This window comes from Crotalus tigris, unplaced genomic scaffold, assembly GCF_016545835.1.
Source record: "Crotalus tigris isolate CLP2741 ecotype Arizona unplaced genomic scaffold, ASM1654583v1 scf7180000017775.1145084777:2100578, whole genome shotgun sequence".
In the NCBI taxonomy this organism is placed as follows: Eukaryota; Metazoa; Chordata; class Lepidosauria; order Squamata; family Viperidae; genus Crotalus; species Crotalus tigris.
In genome coordinates, this window is record NW_024096626.1 from 877323 (window position 1) to 898096 (window position 20774).

General features: G+C 48.2%; 2 long non-coding RNA genes across 3 annotated transcripts in view; one reads left to right on the forward strand and one right to left on the reverse strand.

Moving 5' to 3' along the window:
- Positions 1 to 1056: 1056 nt before the first annotated feature.
- On the reverse strand, positions 1057 to 16627 carry LOC120307398. The gene is made up of 2 exons (XR_005556518.1): positions 14814 to 16627; positions 1057 to 2400 (listed from the first exon to the last, which is right to left on the reverse strand). It is a non-coding gene; the product is annotated as an uncharacterized LOC120307398 (long non-coding RNA).
- A 104-nt stretch (positions 16628 to 16731) lies between these two features.
- LOC120307397 overlaps positions 16732 to 20774 on the forward strand; it is a 51781-nt gene continuing 47738 nt past the window's right edge. For both annotated transcript variants that reach the window (XR_005556517.1, XR_005556516.1), the window contains exon 1: positions 16732 to 19769. This is a non-coding gene — a long non-coding RNA (uncharacterized LOC120307397). The remainder of the gene's footprint in view (positions 19770 to 20774) is intronic.

Below are 20774 nucleotides of genomic sequence, written 5' to 3' on the forward strand. Positions count from 1 at the left end.
CTGCACTCTTCCCCCCCCCCCTCGCACCACCGCCGCCGCCTCCTCCTCCTCTCCCCGCCCCCTTCTCTCTCTCTCCTCCCCCCCCCCGGCTTAGCACTCGGGGAGCCGCCGCCAGCAGAAGCAGAGGCAGCAGCAAAGCCTCCGCCGTGCTTCTCGCAGCAAATCTCTCTCCCCTCACTCCCGAGTGCCTCGCTTTTTTCTTGTTCCAAGGCTCTTGGCTTTCTCTTCTTAATTGATTCCTCCTCCACTTCTCTCCGCCCCCCCCCCTCCGCTCCGTTTCCTGGCTTTTCGTTCTTTCTCTCTTGGCTGACTGAGCTGGTCTCAGCGAGCCCCCCTTTCCACACGCCCTGCCTGCTTCTTCGCCTGAGGGCGTCCTGAGGAGACTCCGCTCTCCTTTTGACCAAGAGAGGTTGAAAAGGAAAGTCCCCCGCCCCCTTCCAGACTCTCGGCTCGGCTCGCTACCCAGAAGGCCAGTGGAGAGCCGCAATTACCATAAAGCTCCTCTCCCTCAGCTTAGCCAAGCTGTCAAAGCCCCAGCGGCAGGCGCAGCCAGACACCAGCGCCAGACCGCCGCGCTCGCCGCCCGGGTTGCCTCGCCTTTTCGGCCCGGCACAACGCCTCTGCCCCTCGGCGCGGCCGCTTCTTGCCTCAGGATGCGTCCCCCGCCTTCTCGCGGCACCTTTCTGGCCCTCTCGCAGCCGCCCCTCGGCTTTCACGAAGGCGAGGAAAAAGTGCCCCTGCCGCAGAAGTCATCCTCGTTCTCCGTGCTAAGGGAGCAGATGCCTCCTAGCCTCCCGCCGTTTCTTCCCCCCCCCCCACTCCAGGTGAGACCATTCTCTGGCCGCCACGTTTTTCCTTCTGCTCTCGTATCCCCGGGAGCCCAAGAAGGACCGTTTCTTTGTCTCCCCCTCCCCTCCCACGCGCTCTATTGTCACGCACAGTGTACCCCTTTCCCATATGCCCCCCCCTTGCACTTTCCATCTTCTCTGGCCAGCGCGCTCCCCTCCCCCCATGGAAATGCCTCTCAGGGCCTCCTTTTTTTTTTCTCTCTCTCTCTAGGGAACGGCGTGTGCTCTGCCTTCCTTCCAACCTGTACTTTTAAGTCTGCCTCCAAACGAACCGCTTTCCATCCTCTCGCTTCTCCAGAAGCATACAAACCGTCGTTTCTCCTCGAGTGTCTCCCTCCTCCCGTGTTTTGTCAATCAGCTCTGCACCCACAGCTCCTCATTTGGCTCGTCTTCCCTATTCGCTATTTTTGTCCCATCGTGGGATGCTCTCTGTCTTTCCGCCCCCGCCCCGTTGCCCCGAGCCTTTCTGTTGTAATGAGAAACATTCGTTTTTCAGCAGCTACTTTCCGGAATAACAAACGGCTTCCCCTTCGTTTGATTTCTGAAAGGCGACGCTCGGTTACTGGCTCTGAAATTTCCAAACACGTTTCTTTCTATGTGACGTGGAAATCGCGGGGAGCGCTTCGCACGCCGGCTTCCCTCAGTACAATTTGGATCGCTGGGACGCTGCTCCTTTGGCGGATCGGCTGCGAGAGTGGTATTTTTGACTTAGTAGGTCGGGTTTGTGACGCCCATCTTGACTGATACTCGCTTATTCGGTTCTTCCGCTCGCGACTCGTGGTTCTTTACTGCATTTCAGCGGTGGCTGGAATTCACAAGACGCAATCTACAGGAAATAACTCTGTACCTCAAGAAGTGGGGAGGGGTGCGCGCGCATTCCATGACCATTTATCACAGGAGTGGGGTAGCACCGTTCCTCATTACAGAGATTTATCTATCGTGTCAACCAACCAGTGCTTGGCCGATACGTTAGCAGTGAACCCAGGCTTCCCTTCATTACAGGCTTTATATCGCGACAACTATGGCTGGGTGATGAGATACATCTCTAGTGAGGAAAGGCACAGTAGGCATTGCTAAGTATGCCAACAATCTATATGCATATGCTTTGGAGCAAGCCCCACTGAGCATTATGGGTCTGGCTTTGTAAGAAACCTGAGCGGTATTGTGCGGCCGTCTCCGATTCTTACTTCCGATCCTTGTTCGGAAAAAAACTTCCAGCTAACTGCGTACGAGAACTGTGGATCTAAACACGCTTTTCAGGAAGTCACGTAATATTCCGTTGGGACCTGCTTCTAACTGGACAGGTCTTGCTCATGACCATGAAAAGTAGCAAGTTCGGAAAGGGACCATAAACCAGCCCGGTGAAAATGAATGAAATTTTATTATCACCCACTCGAGTGGTAATTATATCCCCACCCCCTTTCACCCCAGTCTTTAAAAGCGCGTATAAACCGTTTACACCAAGACAAGAAAAGTAGAAGAAAGAAGATCCAATATACAGAATTCCAGGAAAACTATGATCAGCCTGTTTGTCATCAAGAAGTCCAGGAATCTGTGGGGAAAAAAGAAAGCAGGTTAAAATCTGAATCCTAGCTACATTTCCCTAGTCTAAAACGTGGCTTACTCAATATGCCAGAACACTTCTGAAGTTCCCTTTTCTAACCATGCAAATTTCTTGTGCTTAAAGGAAAATAGGAGCTCCTTTGAACAACTTTCTGGTTTGAAAGCATTTTATACAGTTCCTGGTTTTGGCTTGGACCTTTATACCCTAGAAAAGAAGAAAGGGGTGGACCTGCCTCTTTCTCTCTCTCTCTCTCTCTCTCTCTCTCTCAAAGTAGGAGTGAAAAATACCTACGTTTGTAACCTGAAACCCTGGGTGTACACACAAGCTCTTCAGCTTGCTAAACAGCTGACAGAAACAACAAAAAGACACCGATTTCCTAAGCAGTCGGATAAATGCTCTTAAGGGGGAAGGGAACAAGTTTTAAATGAAGCGTCTCCCCTGCACTGGAAGTGCTTGGGAAAGATTTTCCTCAGAAGTGACTGAAATCCATTTGGGGAGGATTCAGTCTTGTTTTCTGTTCATGACTTTATATGTCTGAAAACGTCGCACTCATTTCTCTCCCCCCCCCTCCAATAAGGAACACAAGGACTCACCCTTTTAAACTGTAATTGTGTTTATAAAATATACATTTTAGAACTAATGTAGAGATTAAAATTTATCGGCTGCACCCACATGAGATATAGAAGCAGCTGAAAATTGAGGGTTGAACTAAGTAGAACTGAGAGGTTTTACTTCATCTTCCTTTTCGGAGTTCCCAGACTTAGCCGGTAAAGTTAATTATTTCCTGATTTAAACCCTTCCAGTGCTGTTCTTTTCAAACTTTCTGAAGCCTATTTTATCACTCGTTATCTAGTGAGAGGCTGTAGCCTTAAACGAACTGGAGTTGTCAGAGGACTATGATCCGATCCTCTTAAAGATATAAACTCCCTGGCAATCCTGGGGAGGCGTGCCAGGCTCCTGGCTGAACCCAGACTGCCTGATTCCAATCGCGCCCTTGCTTAACCGGGCTCTCCGTGGGGCTCCCTATCGAGGTTGCACTCTTCCATCGCTCCCTCGTGGCACAGAGGCCCCCGTAGCCACGTTCCTACTGGAAACCTTGACTAGTTGGGTTTTTCTGCCCTTCCTGTTCTGCGCTGGGCTTTCCCCCTCCCCTCGTTCTTTCTTCAGGATTTCCTGAGACGGCAAATCCTCGGCCTCCCCAGCGGCCCAGCCGCGGCCTTGGTGGGCGTTTCGCTGCCTCTCTCCTTCCCCGCGGCGTTTGGCTGAGCGGAATCCCCGCCGAGGGACATGCCGACGAAGGAACTGAAGTCGCGGTCGCCAGACCCCTCTGGCCCGTCCTCGGGGAGCTGACCTAGAGGTCAGGCCGTGGTGCTGCACCCGGGGACAGGAAAACTGGAGAGCGAGCTGGAGACAGCGGCGCTCCAGATGGCCTTTATCGAAAGCGAGCGAGAACTTCACTCCCAGTCCTGGGTAGGTAGGTGCCCGGCCTGTCTCACGAATTCCTCCTGGAGCCGCTGCTGCTGCTGTTAATGGCTGGCCGAAAGGGGAATGGGCTCTCGGTGCTGCCGCCTGCTTCCGCCTGGCTTCCCCTCCTGGCTGCTCCGGCCAGGCGACGGATTCACTGCGCTCCTATTTCCCAACTCCACGTGGTTGTTCGCTCCCCTTTTTCCAGGCAACAATGCCTTCTGCCTAGGAAAGCAGGAGGCCGGTCTTTACCAAGGCACATTATCAATCAAGAAGGCCTTGCCGTGCTGGAGGCCCGGGGCCTGATCAACCTCCGCCCGGTCATTCGGTCCTTTTCGCCTTCCTAAGGGTGTCGCTGGGATTAAATTCATTAGCGCTTTGCTCAGCTACCAACGCAAAGTGGGGGGGGGGGAAAAAACTACAAACAACTCTACGCAATTCTGAGCTCTGAATGGCCCTCCTTGAGAGTGCGCCTTAAATCAAGCTGCGAATGCGAATGGAGAAATCTGAATAGCAAAACAAGGCCACCTTGGCTTGGCCTTATACAGCAGATATGATCAGTCTTGCACGCCTGATTTCACCATCAGGAAAATAAAAGACGTTGAAATTGCTGTTTATTTAACACACACACACACAAACACACACACACACACACACACACCAGGCTGCAATAGATAGAATTTCTTATGTAGTAATCTAGAATTCCATTTATTTCCCCAACCACTGTCTCCTGATTTCTTATGATAGGCCTTTGCTGCACAAAAGTAACCACATTTTGTGTAGCAACATTTTGTATTACAACTATAACCCAAGGACATCTACCCAATGCAGAGGCATGTTTTAACAGGTACTGTGTTTTATTTTAGAAAGTCAAATGCTTGGACTGTAATCCTAAATAAACTGACTTGGAAGCCGCTTCCTGAATAATAAATGAATATTACTTCTGAGTAGACCCAATCAAGAATACTGCAGAAGGGATTAAAAATTCTCACTGGTTGCAATTCTACTGGATGCATCAATTGGCACCTACACTGGTATATACACAAAGCACTGATAGTCCCTAGACAGGAAAAAACATGTTTCAGGCATGTAACACACACATACACACAAACAGACTCTGCCAACAAGTGAGTGAGAACTCACAACAAGGCCTTTTTATTTCTGAAACCTTAACACTGGAAAAACAAAAATAACTGAGCCGGCCTGTCAAAAACAAAAGTTCTGGTTTGATGAATATGTGATCATATCTATATCATTTATAGAATTTGCCAGTGCAATTCTGCTCAACCCTCTTATTATTTTTTTTGATGGGGGGGGTAGGCTTAGAGCAATGGTGGTGAACCTATGGCATGTGTGCTAGAGACGGCACTCGGAGCCCTCTCGGCAACTGTCCCTCTTCAACCAGCTGCCCACTAACTCACCAAGGTCCCACATGGCCGGATGCATCCTAGAACAGCTGGTTTCCCTTGTTCCATCCCTCCTGGCCTCGCATGCTCTCCTTTTCCCAGGCACAACCCATTGCATCGCCTCCTCAGCTGTTGGCAGGCCATCCAGCTCAGTGGCGGCTTCTCTGAACTGCTGGTGGTAGGCTGCAGAGCCCCAGAGTGCTGGTCGAGGGGCTGGCAGGCTGTGCTGCTGATGGACACTGTTGGTCCCCATGCGCTGGCTGGCCTGGGGGGGGGGGCTGATGGTATCAGGCAGCAGCCACCCTGGCCCTTGCCTCGCCTTGCTCTGCGACAATGGCATTCCAGCCCTGCCCTCACCTTGCCTCATTTCACCCTGCAGGACAAGCCTCCTGCCCACTGCCCCACCTGCCAGAGCCCTCCTGGATCTCCCCCAACCCTGCCCAGCCCCCACAGGCATCCCTCCCCACAAGCAACATCAAGGTGACCATGCCTACCTTGGCCACACCCACCCAGTCTGCCATGACCACCACAGCCATGCCCACCAAGTGGGCCACGCCCACCTGGCACTTGGCAATACATAAGTGGGTTTTGGGTTGCAGTTTGGGCACTCGGTCTCTAAAAGGTTCGCCACCACTGGCTTAGAAAAAGCTTTTTTTTTCTTTCCTCTTTTTTTCCTTCCAGTGAAGGACATGGAAATCACTAAGTATTATCTACGTAAAAGAGCCAATGTGGGTAATGGTTAAGGCACCAGATTAGAAACTGAGAGACTGAATTCTAGTCCCATCTTAAGAGACAAAGTCAGCTAAGTGACCTTGGGCCAGTCACTCTCTCAACCCTAGGAAGAAGACAATGGCAAATCACTCCCAAAATCTTTCCAAGAAAACTGTGGGAATATGTTACTTATTTACACCACATAAAGGTGCCTCCCATTCTTCTGCTCCACGGTTTATTATTTGGAAAGTAGTAATTATCTCCATCCCAGAAAGAAACAACATCTAGATCAGTGGAAAAGATGTTAGTGAACAATACTCCATCTAGATGGGAGTACTATATCTTCCCTCACATTATTCTTCCTATCTCTTGAATAAACAGCATATGGGGTATTGCACTCTCCTGACAATGCCACTTCAGGCCATATTTGACAGAATGCCTCTTCCCAAACAAAATAAACAATTAAATGCTGAAGAGATTGCAAAAAAACAGCCCTCATTACGTAGAGTTAAAGTTGGGATATACGTAGTATTAAGTGATATTATTCTGACATAGGTATATTAATTGTAAACCTATTAAATAAAATAGAAGAAAGGAAGATCGTCTGCCACTGGTGATGTATGACTGTTGTTTTTTAAGTTAATTTAACAAATTCTATCAATACAATTATATCCCAGCTTATACATAATAAATGAATAACTGGAAATCTAAAAAAAAATTTGAGGAAGTTTTGTGGTTCAAAAATGTGAAAAATAAACATAGTGTACATTTGAAAAATCAATACTACTTATTTTAAAGCACACAGGTAAGGAAACTTTGAGCCACCAAGTTCTCGATATGTGTGGCTGGGAGATATAATCAGTTACATCTGAAATGGTGGGAAAGGCCCAGGGTCCTTATTCTCCTTCAGAGAAAATATACTTTGAATGCGAATCTGGTTGCATATTCAAGACAAGGTTTGGGGCAGAAGTCAGGAATTTATCCAGTGACTGAATAGGAGGTGAACACTGAGTGAAGTTAAGGAAATGATCCGAATGTAATGCATCCTAAGGTAATGAAAAGTGTTTACTACTGTTTTGGACCATTTAAAATTATCTGCCTAAACTATATGTGGCATACAAATGTTTTTGGAGGGCCACGTTTGAGAACCAATAATGAAATTACTTTGTTTAACTGAAAAGACCATCATTCCGAAGAAAATATTTATTTATTATGTTCAGCACCTACATCAAACCCTGCCAGAACTGTTGCAATTGAACCCTGGCCACTAACGGCTGTTTATAGCCCAGCCATTTTGACTGCTGGCATGTTAGGCCAGGAAATCCTGGGAGAGTTTCTGAGGGACTTGCAAAGAGCTGCCCTTTGCAAACAGAGCAGGAGGTTGAGCTGCCTGTCATTCCTGGGGTACAACAGGAAAAGGGAAGCCAGTGACATGCCTGATGGTGTGAAAGGGGAGTCTAGCCTCTTGCTGCTCTGACAACCAGTCATGGAGCATAGGTGACAAGCTCTGAATGGGCTACACTCTGCAACCTTGTTCAGCTCTCTTAGCTCTCAGAAGAGAGGGCTGTCTGCAAGGGAGAACTGTTGAGGCAAGCCAGCAAGAGAGGACAGGCTTAGTTTCCACTGACCAACCCAAATAATAGATGTCCCACCTCTACTAGAAACAAGTGGGTGAAACAGAATCTCTTAGAAAAGCCTCCGACCTTAGGGCAGTTTCTAAGCATGCTTATACAAATGTGTATCCGATATAACTCATTTATCCCAACAGTCAGCTAGGAAAGAATACTTCCCCAATTATTTCAGACTGTGTTTCAATGACTACATGGCATTGCATCAAGAATGGTCTTTCTGAATAAACATGTCCAGTAATTTTCATCATTTTTCTTTCTTTCAGTGCCTTCCCCCATCCAGTTAATCCAATTTAGCAAAGCTAGAGTCAGGATCCAAACATTTTCCTGTATTCTTTATGTAAAGGCTACAGGGCTCAATAAAGATGGGAATGATCTACAGAGAAGTAAGTTGGGCTCATTCTGACTTGAAATTTTGGACGGGAGTTCAGTTGTTTTTTTTTTTTTTTTTGCATTAGTGATTTATAGCATCTAGTCATACAACCATTTTTGGGTCAAAATAACAGTAATGAGGAGTCTTGGTATCATTTCTACAGTCATATGGACAGACTTTATATCATTTCACTTTATGATATTCCTGCCTTGTGTCTCCTTTATTACGGATAACTAACTAAACTAAAATTTTCATTCATTTATCTAGTTCCTTCCCCATATATTGAAACTGTTGGAGCACTATAGCCCAAAGACATTCAAATGGCACTTGATTGGGGAACTTGGCACTTGGTTAAGGCTCAGGCATTCTCATCAACGCATTTTAATCCAAACAAGCTTGAGTGCCTTTTACCTATAAATCCCCTGAAAATAGCAAACCAATTCAGACAATCACATGCAAGCTTGCAAAAATGCAGATAACCTGAGGGGCAGAAGTAATAGTTTTCCCTTCTTGCACCCAGAGGATAATGGTGTCACTAGACTTCAGATTGCAAGTAAGGGACACAAGTAAGATTCTCTTTTGGTCATCCAAAAAAGTGGCCCCCTCCTATTCAGCATCGAAGATGATACAAAGTACAAGCTGGTCACTGAATTTTGAACAGAGCCCTGGTTATCAGCCATTGGGCCATTTCTCTCCTGAACTTCACTATAATGCTGGGAAAGGAGAAAAAGCCATAATCTTCCAGCCAACACTTTAAACGCTTTAGCGATTGGATACAAGTGGTGAGTCATTTTCTGCCTCTTTCTACTCCCTATGAAGCAGGAACCCTCTCTTCCCTGGGGTTAGGGCTTTGGAGGCACTATAGTGGTCTTCTCAGAGCCACCATGGGTTCCTCCCTGTTGAAAACCAGAACCACACAAGGGCCGTGCCAGAACCCCACTTTGAGGTAGAGCACAGGATGCTGGAAAATTCTTGTGGCCCAGTAGCTAGTATGAGGCAGCTGCTTTTCCATTCAGGCTGAAGAGCATTCACAGCAGAGCAGAGGAAATGACAATGTGAATTCTTAGAGCTCGGCTGGAGAAATGGTGTGAATTGGGGAAAGACTTGAGTTTTAAAGCATGTGCTTTTCTTTTCGCAGAAAGGGGGAAAAGACAAAATCTCTTTGATGATTGAGAGGCATCCAGCAAGGCATTTCCCTGGTTTCTTGAAGTTACATAGATTACAGCAAGAGCTTCTGGCAAAGCACAGAACCCTGAAAACTTTTTAACACCAGGAATGCCTCTCCTATAATGCCAATACTTCAAGAGGCAAAATAGGAAAAAGATTTGAAGTGGGTTCAGCATTTAAGCAGAAAACCTCTTTTTATAGGCCTGAAAAATGAAATTGTCCAGAGGGCTGCCTGCTTGCATGTTTTTGTAAGTAAAACCAAAGAGGGTTTGGTTCTGAGATTTTAATTCTCTGTCAGTCTGGAAACAGGCTGCCTCAATATGCAAACAGCTAAACTGGACATTTCATTGAACTCCAATGGATACGTTTAGGTCAGACATGTCAAACACAAGGCCTGGGGGCCGGATGCGGCCTGCGATGTGGTTTCATGTGGCCCGCGAAGCCATCCTGGAAACAGTAAGGGAATAGTCCCCGCTGCCTTGGCCAGGCCGGCCGGGAGCCAATGTACAATTTTGTGGTGGCCATCTATGCTGAAACACATTCAGTCTTAGCTCCACAAGGCCGTCTGGAAACAAGGAGGAACCAGGCCCTGCCGCGTCGACCCCACTCCCTGGGTGCATGCTGGGGAGGTGTCACCCTTTGTGAGGAATGAAAAAATGAACCATCGCCTGGAAGTGGCCAGCAAATGGCCTCGCCTACTTCACATATCCAGCTTGATAGGCTCCGGAGGAGGGGTTTCGGCAGGCTCTTCCAGTGGACCATGTCTTGGCTCTTGCCCTGGTCCCACCCCCTTCTGCCAGAGACCCTCAGATCTGTCCCACTCCTGCCCAGACCCCCACAGCACCCTTTATGTGAATGATGTAGAGCTGGCCATACCCACCCAGTAGGCCACACCCACTCCAGCCATGCCCACCCTGGCCACACCTACCCCCCCAGGACAACCGCTATGCTAATGCAGCCCTCAATGAAATTGAGTTTGACACCCCTGGTCTAGGTGCATGCACAGCTAAACTCAGTTTTTATCTGATTTAATTAGAACTATAAATTTAACAGATCAGTTTACAAACATTCCTGTTTTTCAGGAAAGCATTGGTCTCAAAAATGTGGGGGAGACACTTTAAATCTGCTAACTTCTTTTTGCCTGACTTATGCCACCCAAGCCAAATGCCCAGTCTATTACAAACTCCAATTGCTCATGTTAGATGGTAATGAAATTACAAGGATTTGTTAATCCAGGCTCTGCATCTGTGCAACACAGAGAGGCCTATTAGCCTCTCTCCTAGTACAGCAGCAGCAAAAAAAGTGGGGAAGGGTAGCTGTCTTAGTGGCTTATTTATACCTTTGTTCAATTTATATAGCTACTCGTCTCACATATATGATGGCTTCACTGGAACCAGGCAGGTAATTCTGTTGTCAGGACCACTTGCAAAAGAAAGATGGAAACACAAACTAAGGAGTCCTCTTTATTTTCCTTCATCTTTGTTGGGGTAGCTGGGGTTTGATAGGCCACTCATCAAAGAACAGCAACTATTCACTTATACTTGTTTGCTTAAATTTTAAGCAGAGGATAGAGGAGAAAACCTAAGCTTGCTACAAAGCAAGAGGAATAACTGCAGCAAAGCTCAGAGGTCCACCCTGAGGCTCTTTTCAACTTGACTAACTTGCTAGATGAGACTAAATTGTTTTTGAAGAAAAGCCCCCTTGGGTTCTAATTCTACACTCCTGTGGTTGCAACTATGAGCAGGGACCAAGACATACACATAAATGTATACAATCCTTGCTTGCTTGCTTCAAAAGATAGTAATTATAGAGTAGGTTTTCCCAACCTAGTGCCCTGTAAATAGCAACTCCCATTATTCCTAACTTCCAAAACCAAGGCTCTACTGGCTGTGAATGACAGGCACTACCAGGCTGGTTGGTTTCATGCAGATTTATTATTTATTTTATAACTGCAAAATTGCAGTACAGATAAATGACTTGTGTACTCATCATGGATTAAACAGATGTTTTCCTGTTGCCTGATCACCTATTGTGGAAAATGTTTCTCAGTGGAGCCAATGATATCACTTCATCAGTTTTCAGAGCTGTCACAATGGTTCCAGATAGACTGCAACTCTCTCGGGCAATTTATAAGGCTACTGAGAACTATACCCCATCACCCTATGCAGGAAAAATCAGCTCACAATCTTTATTGTTAAATAGAGTTAGTTCAACTTTCTGAGTTTGTGGAATGCTCTTAAATATCAAGTGAAGTGCATGCTAGCTAAATGTGTTTGACTATTTTGTGGTTCAGTGTGTCATGTAAGCATGGACACCAAAGATTGTGTCAGATATGGCATTCCTTACTTCAAAATGTTCCAGAGTTTCTAAATTTTATATAATCACATGTATTTCCTTTGAAATTCTATAAGTTACAAGTATGAGAGGCAAGTAAAAATGCAGCACTTCCAGGCAAATATATATAGCAGTAGAAGCATTTGTGGATTACAGCCTATTGCAACAATGCCCTTACTGGGAACAACCCCTCCTCTATGAAATGGAGTCAAACACTTCAGTCTTGCAAGCTGCATAATAACTGAAATTCTGAACTCAGCACATTTGCAAGTAAGACAACTGAGAGATGCACCCTGCCAAAAACCTTTAGATGAAACTAGATTCATCTAATGTATAGAAAACCAAATAACAAAGAGATATCAGAAATGGAACACCTTTCTCAGCCAAACATAGAGACATGTTGACACTAAAGAAAATATTGATATATTAAATGTGATCTATGTCCAAGTAAATGTGTCTTAAATTCATACTTAAGCACCTGGACAGAGTGGTTTCAGTAAGCTTGCCTATCAGAGCCACAATGACTCTGATATCATTGTAGTACTCCATTGGTGGGTATTCCACTGGAAAGTCCATGGAATGTACTACTTAGATCTATTGGCCAGACTGTAGCTTGCCTAGAGATACATCTTAAAAGCGTTTAGCAGCATGAAAGTTATTTTTTTAATCCCATGTTGGAACTGCTGACACAGCAGCTTACAGCAGCAGAGAACCAAACAGTTCTGCCTGAAGTTTAAAAAAAGACTCACCGGAAAAGACTTCAGGCACACTGGCATTCATCCCCAAAAGGGACTGCAAATATCTGGATTTCAAGGCCACAGGCTGGAAGATAATCTCCCTCCCCCTCTCAGCTCCTCAGCTGTCTTGGCCCTGGGAGGCTTCCTCTTGGTAAGAACAGGGGAATTTCCCACCAGATCGGGGATCTAGCTAGGCCTTCTCAGAAGCCGCCTGTCGCAGCTATTTCCTAGGAGCCAACAGGGTCAGCAACTGCAGGTGACAAGAAAAGAAAACCCTTACAAACCTCACCACGGCCCGTGATGAGTCATCCCCAGAGCTCCCCTTAGTCAAAGAAAACTTGGCAATCCCCCAAAGCCGGAACTGCTAGGAGGGGCCTCGCCTCGTTGTTTCCCTTTGCTTATTTGACCCCCTCAGAAGTTGGAAAGGCACGAGAGATGTTCTAGGTACGGGACACGAGAGAGAGCGTGTGTTTCTGAGGCTGCCGCGGCCACCGGGCACGTCAGGCTTCGATCCTCTTTCAAAGGATCGGAAAAGGTTTTCATCTTGGCAGCAAGATTAGCAGCTAACGAAGTTCGGCGGCTGCAGCCCACACGTTTGCGCTTGCCTGCGTTTATCCTTCCATAAAAGCCGATTCCTTTATTAGAAACAGGAGATGACTCTCCTACCTCCCCTCTGAAATCCCAACAGGCGAAGCGCAGCGCGACACCTCCCCCAGCACAACGCACATCAAATCCCCTCTGACAAGTCTCTCCCAAACATTCCCGTCGTCGCCGGTGGCTGCCTCTCTTCCAACGGGGCCATCCAGCAGCGCACGCAGCACACAAAGAGTCTTCGCCAGCCTCGTTTCCCTAGGGCAGGTAGCTAAAACGTGCACACACCCTTTTATTACGAGGGCAGCCAATGTCTCTCCAGAAAAACCCTTTTTTTTTTCCTGAGGAGCAGCAAGCATCAATCTGCAAACTATTAATTCTTTTCCCAGAGGGGCGGCCAACAATCAGCAGAAAATCCAACCTTCCCTGGGGCCGCTGCTTTTAACATGCCCTCCCCAAAGCACCGAAATGCTCTTCCCTTCCTCCATCCCTTTGCCTAGGTGTTGCCATTCTTTGCATTTCTAAGACTACAGTGCGCACACACGCACACACCTCCCCAGAAGGCAACTAACACCTCCATCATCTTAAGCAATTCCCCCACCAGCAGCACCTTCCCTTTTCCTTCGAGAAAAGTCGCTTCCTTTATTAGAAACAGAAGGCACGCCTCCCGCCTCTCCGGGATGAAACAGACCACCCCCCCCCCGCAAAGACGCTTGGTTTAAAAACAAAAAAACAAAACAAAAAAAAACCCTCAGGCTCATCCACCCCCCTTCAGATTTCCCATCCCTAATGGCAGGCGGCCCTCCCCTTCTCAGGCGCAAACAGCCCACCCTTCCCTCTCCCTCATATCCCTCATTACCAGGCGCAGCCAGCCTCCCTCCCCTCCCCTCTCCAAGCCAACCACCCATCAAATCCCCCTTCACCAAGCGCTGCTCCCGCTCTCTTTCCCTCCTCGCTCTCTCTCGCATCAGCAGGTCCGAGAGACGGCGGTGCGGTTGCTCCTGTGTGGTAGCCGGAGCTACCAGACTGAGCGAGCGCAGACTAGTAGGGTAGGCTTCCCCGGGCGCCGCTGCCGAGAGAACCCCCGCTTTGGATGCCAGCGGGCTCCCTGCCTGTGCTTCGCGCTCTCCAGCACGCCAGGCCCAAAGGAGCTTCGCGGTGCCAAGGAAGGGCAGAGCCGGAGCACGCAAACCTTTGCAGCGCGAAGCGCCATTCAGCAACGGCTCAGAGCCGGCAGGCAGGCGACCCTGCCAAGCCCAGTGAAAAGCGCCTTTCCTCCTTTAAACGGAGCTGAGATAAAGCTACCGGGAATGGCGGGGGTGGGGGAAGAGAAAATCAGATAAAATCTTCCGAGGCAAGCTGCGATACCGCCCGTGACTTAGTTACGACCTGTGTGGCGAGGAAAGCGAGCAGCTCTTTGCAGAGCGAGCCGGCGCTGCCGAGCCTTCCTTGGCACAGGCCCCAGAGCAAGAGGTTGCAGCGAACCCTGCCCGGAGGGTGGAAAGAGGGCTGCGAGCCGGCAACCTCTGCCAACCAGGCCAGCCCAAGGTGGGGGATGGGCAGAAAGTGAGAAGGAAAAGCCACAAGAATAAGAATGAAACACCCGGCCGCCAACGCCAACTCAGCCAGGCTTTAGCGGTGCACCGCGGGCAGCTGGGTTCTCTTCGCAGGCACAGAAAGGCGAGGCAAAAAGGGCGCGAAGAGAGACCTCTCTCTCTCTCTCTCTCTCTCTCGGGCGGGAAGTTGCCACTTGGCTACTCTTGGCATCTCCGGGCCTCAAGCCCCAGGTTTCTGGCGCCGGAGGATGAGAGACCCCAAAGGAGCCAAATGGAGGCCTTGGCGAGGGAGCGGGAGCAATGGACGGGGGGGGGGGAGAAGAGGAAAACCAGTGTGCCCACATGCCCGTCTGTTATTGCGCACGGAGGCGAAGTCACCGTACGTAGCCCTAGGCCTGACGCGGCCTGCCTTCTTTGCAACAGCGCTGACTCACCAAGTCAAGGGCCAGCGCACGAGAAGGGAAGCCCCGGAGTCGGCTTGGTTGCTGCCCCACGCCAGCGACTAAAGCTCGGAGCGAAAGGGGGGCCGGTGCGGGAGGCTGTGGGGGGGGGGAGTGTTTGTCTGCCCTGCTCTGTACACTGCAGGGCTGTGAGCCTCCCCCTATGAGGCTACTCAAAGGCACTCTTTCCAGTGGCGAGAAGCAAGGCAGCGAACGAGCGATAAGCCGGAGCGCGGCGGCGGCGGCGGCGGCGGCGCCTGGACTACGAGGCAGTCAGTCTCTGGGACTGTGTGACACGAAAAGATGGCGCTGCCTCACTTCCCCTCCCCCTTCCCCTCCAGCAGCCTCCTTCGCTCGCGGCTTCCACTTCCTCCCCAGCAGCTTCGCCGGGCCCGTTTCAAGGCTCCCCCTTATGCAGCCGGACACCATTATTAGCTCGGTGGGTCTCTGCCTTTTCTCCTTCATCCCGCTCCGCCTGTCACTCCTCCCCCCACCTCCGTTGGCTGGTTAACTTTCCTGTTTTCTTTTTTCTTTCCTTTTATTTTCCTGTCAGACAGCTTGTGGTGGGGGAGGGGAACGGGTGAACGAACCAGAAGGGCGGAATGAAAAGTTCCCTCGCGGCTGTCCTCTCCGCTCCCCACCCTCAATTTCCTCCCTCCGCCCCCGGAGCCACCAGGGCGGGAAGGCCAAGGAGCTTGGAGGGGCGGAGGAGCTGCACCGACTCCCGGGGAGGAGGAAGGAAGCCGCGCCAGAGAGTTTGACCGAGTTTCTGGCACCGACAAAGCAATCGCCCCGATCTAGTTGGGCTTCCAGTTTCCCGGGGCAAACAGGAAGAAAGAAAGAAAGAAAGAAAAAAAAACCAGACCTACGATCCAGTGTCCCCTTAATTTAGTTATCGATCCTCCCAGTCTCTGCTTGGGGATCCGCAGAGCCACACGCCTCTCTCCCTTCGGAGTCCCATTTACACTTCGGACTGCGACCTTTTTGTGCCTTCGGTCAAGGCCGACCTGAACCCAGGTCTTCCCGAAAAGGGGAGGCGCTTTGAGAAAGCGAGGACTCCCAGCCCGATAGGGTTGCCCGCCTGTGCCTTCGGGTCTCTTCCCCTTCTTTCTCGCCCCTGTGTTCCCCTCGTTTCCCTCCCTCACATTCTGCTTCTTTGATGTTGTTGTTGTTTTGCTTCCTCCCCGCCCAGCACCTTTACTGATGGATGGAGGGGGCTGGGCTGGGAGGAAGGGAAAGAGTTTCTCTGCGACTGGCAACGCTGCAGATGTCACAGTGGTCGGAGAAGTTTAACTGCCTGGAAATTCGGCCGCAAAAAGAGAGCCAGCGGCTCTTTGAGTCCCTTCCAAATTACCTCCCCCCTCCCGTGCGGCGCTAGGAATCCCCCCCGCTCCGGTGTACACAGCGCAGAGAGTTGTGCTAAGAATTTGGAAGGGTTTGTTTTGGGGCTGAAGCCTGCAAATGACTTTCAGCGCGGCGGTTGCCTATTTTAGAGGCTGTTAATTGAACGCCGTGACGCGGGATGCTGCTAGGGCAGAGAAGCGAGAAGGCCTCTCCGGTTCTTTCTTGGCCCTTCAGAAAGCGAAGGAGCCATCCGTGCGGTTCGCCGATTCCTCCCGTCTCCTTCCTACACGTCCCGTGGTTGAAGCACAAACAAAATGCAGGAGATTGTTCCTCACATTGAACTACGAGAGCTGTCTGCCTGTTTGCGTGTGCGAGTTTCTACGAATGTGGGTGTATAAATTACAATATTGCCATCACTCAGCCTCGCCTGCAAGGTCTTTGTTGCAATCTGCTTTAAAGTAGACGGGATATTTCCCTTCAGGGACGGGGGGGGGCAATGAGTGACTTTCTCTAGAATCAGATCATAAATAGAAATGGCAGCAAATTTCAGGGTTTACACACACTGATGTGAGCGAAGGCAACCAATTTTCAAGTATAGATTTCTACAATTTTTTTTTTTTTTTTGCTAAGGTACTTGCATTACAATGCGGCTTCTTCCTCCACCCCCACACATCCCCAGCAAGTAAAGATCCGTGTTCTTGTTTGTTGTCCATTTCCTTATTGTTGCTGCTGTGTCTAATAGTTGGTTAAGTGGAGGCTCCCTTGTGATCTTATGAAAGTGAAGTGTCCCACCAGTTTGTTTGCGACTGGTCAGGTCAAGAAAATTCTGACCTCTGATCTGCTACACTCTAGAGGCCCATGAGTGATGTCACTGGCTTGCCCTGTTAACATTTTGCAATGGTGCTAGCCTTTTATTTGTTTTTAGAAAATGGCTGGGGAAACTTAGAAGCTCTCTACTTGTCCATTTTAAGATCATTGATTTGTGCTGCCAAAGAACTCTGTGCACAGAGTTGCTCTTTCATCTCCAGATACACAACAAGAACCACCAATATCAAGACTGTGGTCTAGGCAGAAATTATCTCATAAAACCTCTTGAACTCCGTTGATACTCCATTGTGCTGGTTTTGGAGCACTTGAAATCCAATAGGCGGTAATGTAATATTGGAATAGAGAAAAAGCAAAGGATAGGAATCAGAGAATAGATCATTTCTGCCATTTTACATTCTTTTTTCAACCCCATTCTCTTAAGAAGTGCTAGTTTACAGTTTCCATCATCCACAGTCAGCATATGGAAAACATTCTCAAAAGCCAACCCAGGGAGAAGCCAACCTGTCTCTTCCCCTCCAGGGCACCAGTCGGGAAGCTTTGTATCCTTCATTGCTTTTGCTTTTCAAATGGACTCTGAGTGGCAAGTTTCACTGTATATGGTGATTTTCCACAATGGGAAGCACCTTTCAGTACCTGTTATCTAGCTCCGGATTGAATATTAACAAACCTCCACCTCCTGTTGTCTGCCCAGGAGGTTTTGCCTTTTAGGCTTTTGTCTGCTTTCCAGAAGGCTATGGGGCACCAGGCACTTTCTTCTTTAAAGGCAGTGAGTTAATCGGATTACTGTAGGGACTGACAGAATGGTGGGTATTTTGATTCTTTAAAAAAAAATGGGTGCAGGGGTCCTGAGGCCACAGCACCTAAAAGGATGACCTACATAGACCAATGGTTTGCCTGATGATGCTAATTTCCTTCTCTAAGGGGCTTGCTTTGGCTTCCTCCTCAGAAAGGATGTCTGCCATGTCCTAATTGAGCCTGCTTGCTGACACTCTTGCAGCTTAAAACACCTTGACAGGTAAGCAGGACTAAGTGGAATTGCCAGCCAAGCAAGATTATGAATTGGCTTGATCCTCTGGTTTATTAGTTGCACATAATGACTGACATTCAGCAGCATAGAAACACTGGGTGGCAAACACATATATGGAGAAAGCTCTAAGGGATCTTCTACATAAGAATAAGAAATAGAATAAACCTTGTTCCTGCATATTCATCAACAATGATCTGTCACAGCACTTTAGTTTTACCGGACTGTTTAGAAATGGGTACTATCAAATAAATGTCAAGTGGACCTGTAAAATGGGTGTCTGAAAACACCTTTCCTAGCCAATTAATTTCATAAAGTAGGGGGATAGTTCATAGAGTCGAGATCCCTTTAGGGCTGAATTTGAGGCCGGTACTGAAAAATGCCAGCACGTGTTTTCAATATCAGGGCTGAGATCTGGTGTGTGTGAGCTAGAGACAGATGTTTTTCTTCTCCTTCTGAGAGCTGGAAATAGTGTGATAAAGCTTCACTCGCAGCTTCCCCTCCTCCATGCCACAGCCTTGCATCAGCTTAACAAGGTTTTCAGGTTTTACTGTTATAGTCCTGCAAACCTGATTGACCGGAGGTCATAAAAGGACAGAACAAATGAAGGTGGGGTGAGCTCTTAAATAAAGCAACCATCTCTCTCCTCAGTCTTTTAAAGAAAAGTATTTTTCAATTGCTGTGGAGTGCTTTTTTCTTTTACTCACATCTACCTACCTGCCCAAACTTGGCTGGAATTATGCAGCAACACTTTGGGGGGGTCAGAGGGTTTGATTCTTAAGAGCCCTCAGCAGCTCCATGTTAAGAGCACGCCCCACTTTGTTCCTTCCCTCCGTGGTACTAGTGAGTAGAATCCTGACCCTTTTTTTGAATTTTTATGTTCCTTTTTTTGGCCGACACGTATGGCAAGCCATTCCAAACAGTCCGAGCAATTTGAGGGAACAATGGCTTAATCTAAAAGATCGTGGCTGAGCATGGACCGCTGCCAATCTCGCGGAGTCCTCCCCAACTTCTTCTGGTGAAAACGAGAGCCTCCGGCCAGCTCTGCCTGGTAAACAGGGAGCGCATTTGTGCAGGCGCGCCGAGTAAACAGTGCCTGGCAAACAGACCACCGGCTTGGCTGTGGCTGTGAGCAGAAAACCTTCCACTTCTCAGCACTTAGCAACCGAGCCAAGCGTTGTTCGCCGCCGCGCTTTCTCCCGGAGCCAGGCAGGCAGGCAGGCTCGATTTGATTTACATTCTTGTTAGGACGCAAAGCTTTCGCTTGGCAGTTCAAGGGCAGGACAGGAACCGTGCAAGCGGAGTCTTGTGAACGGAAATCTCTCATTTACAAGGTTCTGCTCCGTCACCGAAAGCCACCCTCGAGCACATTTGTTCCGCACGCAGCTCCCTTTTATCTTCTTCACTCGCTCCTTCTTCCCACGGCTCGAAAGGCGGCGAGGGTTGGGGGAGGGAGCCGGCGTGGGGAACTACAAGCAAATGCTACAGAAGCAAGTGAGCTCGGCTTGGCCTCCCGCTTAGGCCCAGGGCAGGCAGAATGTAAATAGGAAAACGAGCTCCGGCTCCACGCGTAGACGAGAGTCTCCAAGGCCAGACAAACAGAACTCAAGCACGTGATCAGGCTACCCTGCAAGTCTGTGAAGGCGGCGAAAGGGGGGAGGGAAGAATCTTCCCCCCCACACACACACACACCGCTTCGAGGCCTCGGAGCAAGGAGACGCTTGGATAAATTCTGATGGAAGGCCAAGAGCCAGGTTAGCCTAATGCGGCGCAAGAAAAGTACACGTTAATTTTTAACAACTCCCCCTCCCCGATTCTCCAATCTAGCTGCTAACTGCCTTGAAGAAGCCCGAGATTGTTAGGAATAAGAAACTGGGGAACGGGGGAGAGAAACTGGGGAAGGGGGCATATGGTGGGGGGGAGGGACAGAGAGAGATCGTACTTCTTTATGGTAACATTTTCTTTTCTCTCCCATGACTTCTCAGTATCTCACCTGGTGGATATCCTTAAATTGAAATGGTAAAGTTCAGATCCTAAATCAGCTATTGGGAGAAAGACACCCTGAAATAAATGTAATCAGGTACAATAGATAAAAAAAAAAAAAAAATAGAGATCAAAGTTCTGCATCTATGTCCAGTGGAAAGTTATAGAAAGGGATTTTGTAAGAACAACATGAAATTTAATGGATTCTTTTGCTTCAATCTTCTTTGAAAAGAGTATGCAGAATTACAAAATCTCACCAAGATATTAAAAAAAAAAAGTCAACTTGTGTGGTCTATTTGTCTTGATTGTTGGCTTGGAATTACATGTCAGAATATTTTTCAAAATATTCTACAAAACACTTTGTAGAAATAATTACCACATAGTTATTCAATAGTAAATACAGTGAGTTCTTAATTACTTGAATATTGGACAGCTTTCACCAGAGAGTTTCTCAGATTCCCCCCACAAGCATGTATCAAAGGTTGTTATGTGAACTTTGGAAGAAAGATGCTATTCCCTCTTCTACACCCAAAATAAATGCTCTTCATTTATCATCTGAGTTCACATACTATATTAAGCCATATCTTGGTTTCCTTCTTGGTTTACCATCTCATCTAAATCCATTGAAAACCTTACTTAATGCTAAGTGAATTGTGTGAATCTAGCTAGTTGTGACTTCTTTAATTGATTTTGATTAAGGAAACTATGGCTTATTATGATATGTGAACCCATTCATTTTCCATTATGTTTTTCCTTATCACATGCTTGGGGAAGTG